The sequence below is a fragment of the Cephus cinctus genome, unplaced genomic scaffold (assembly GCF_000341935.2).
Source record: "Cephus cinctus unplaced genomic scaffold, Ccin1 Ccin1_scaffold2615, whole genome shotgun sequence".
Taxonomy (NCBI): domain Eukaryota; kingdom Metazoa; phylum Arthropoda; class Insecta; order Hymenoptera; family Cephidae; genus Cephus; species Cephus cinctus.
Genome location: NW_014334312.1, coordinates 2,590 through 4,876, shown reverse-complemented (window position 1 = coordinate 4,876; position 2,287 = coordinate 2,590). Strand labels below are relative to the sequence as shown.

Genomic DNA, 2,287 nt, shown 5'->3' with positions numbered 1-2,287 from the left:
CGAATCGATCGAACGCAATGGTTCTAGAGACGTGATTAAACTTACCGGAATCTCGTCTCTTTCAAATGTCACATGCAGTTCTCCGACTTCCTTTGTGACATGTGCGTCTGATGTTTCCGGCCAAACATCTTCATTCTCGATGAACATCTTTGGAACCGCATCATGAGTCAAACGGCGCTTCGGACCAATGAAACAGCTCGGTTCAAAGTGTTCTTCGCATAGTCCGCAAACTCGAAGAGTAGACGCTGATAACCCTTTCAGTCGCTTATTACCTAGAACGCAATGAAAGAACATATTCAATGATCAATATAATTGCATCTAAGAAATTTTTCAGCAATTATAACTAGTAATAATCAAACAGCAGTGCAACTGCGACAGTTTGAAAATAACGAAAAATTACTGCATGAGTCCTGCATGGCAGATTCGAATTAAACAGCTGCAAGTTTGTAGAAATCATTATTATCTAACATGAAGTTTTTTTTTTCATGAATGTCTACTTCTTTTCAAGGCGCCGCAGATTCTTTAATCATGCATTTTTTAATTTAATTATACATTGATAGTACACAAAAATTCGTGAACCAACGAAATATTTTGTTTTATTTCAGACTAACAGTTCAGATACTATAATGCACGCCAGATAGTAACTCTGTAGCCCAAGCACTGCATATGAGCCCTTATAAAACATATTTCACACCAATTTTTAATTTAAACATTCTAAATTTTGTATACACATAAAAAATATTTGTCAACATCTAGAAAAAAAATGTAAATCATACATTCAAAGATTTTCTTTAAAGAAATTTAAAAAAATCCCTTTTTTTAAGCGCTCTATTGCCTGTCGCTTTCTTCATCCCATGCGCTCGTGTACTACACCTCCCACCGCACGCCGCCACACCAATCCCTTCCATGCCGAGCTGCATCGCGACAGAATAGTTTCGACGTGCGCCCAAAATGGTAAGTCTTGATTCCTTTTAATAGTATATCGTTCCTCCCTTTCCTTTACATCATCTTCTAGAGAGGAGATGTGTCAGTTTAAATAGGTATATTGCAATACAAAAACCTCATCGCAGGATGTACTGAAATTTTAGGATATCTACAAAGTTTAATGTAATTCGTTTGGTTTATTTTACAGAATAACAAAGAAACCCTGGAGAGTGAGACGGAGAAATTGGCGGCTCTCCTCGAACAGAGCGATTTGACGTAAGTTTAAAAAAACATGTTCGTGATTAATGTACATGTATTATTTTAGAAATTCCATTTCAAATTATTTGTATTAACGTGTTTTTGTATTGTTTGTAGAACCGAGAAGCAGCAGCACGCGGTGGCAGAGCAGGCCACAAAAAAAACCAAAAAGAACTCCAAACAGAACCAAAAGAACTGACGGGAAAACCGTGCAGTCAGGGACGACGTGGTGGTAGTAAGTACAAATTTTGTATGAACAATTAGTAACTACGATACATTTTCTTTAAATACTATTATATATTTTGCTCTATTTTCAGATGGGAAACAAAAACCAAATTGCCGGTGGAGCCGCAAGCAGCGGCAGGCGGCCAATGGTGGACAGCAGGCCCCGTATCGTGGCCGCGGAGGGCAAAACCGCCGTCCCAATGCTCGAAATGCACCACCAGCAGCAGCAACAGAAGGGGCAGACCGCGCATTGTGCATTATGATGGAGGCAATTCTGGATAGGTTTTAATTGTACTTTATCCAGAATTAGAATAATAAATTAATATATTTCTCTAATTGTAATGTGATCCCTTTATTCTCCCGCCCCGCCTATAGAGATAGTACTTTTGATAATAGAACCTTTATCTGTAGACTAGATCTTTCAGAGGACATACAAAATTTTGTGTGTATAAAGTTCAACTTATATTAACGAAATTTTCTAACTACTGACAGTGAACTTTTAAATACTGTATTAGACACTGTGTGAAGTTCACTCTAATAAGATTCAGTGTACAGACAAATGGTATGCTAGATAAGTGTACAGATAGAAAGTTCATATTAACAACTCACCTGTATTTTTTATCCATATTGCCAGTCAAGGATCGTCCTTCGTAGGAAACCTGTACAGTCTGGACTTGGTCGTTAACTTTCCGTTTGTACATCTTCTGTACGCACAGAAATCATACTGCCTTTCCTATTTCTTATTTTCGTGTTCCATAATTGAAACGCTTATATTCATTCACTCTATATTTGAAAACGCAGAGCGAACTGACACTCTCAAACTAGAAGAAAGAACTGAAAAAGGCTAGCAGAAGCCGCGGGAATGTTTTCAGTTTGCTTG

At 37.8% G+C, this 2,287-nt stretch overlaps 1 long non-coding RNA gene across 2 annotated transcripts; it reads left to right on the top strand.

The window, feature by feature from the left end:
- Window positions 1–596: 596 nt before the first annotated feature.
- On the top strand, window positions 597–1,686 carry LOC112495350. Of its 2 annotated transcripts, XR_003061777.1 has the most exons (4): window positions 597–954; window positions 1,133–1,200; window positions 1,300–1,417; window positions 1,500–1,686. It is a non-coding gene; the product is annotated as an uncharacterized LOC112495350 (long non-coding RNA). The 2 variants fall into 2 exon arrangements; XR_003061776.1 differs by lacking the exon at window positions 597–954 and having other exon boundaries at window positions 1,083–1,200.
- The last annotated feature ends 601 nt before the right edge of the window (window positions 1,687–2,287 follow it).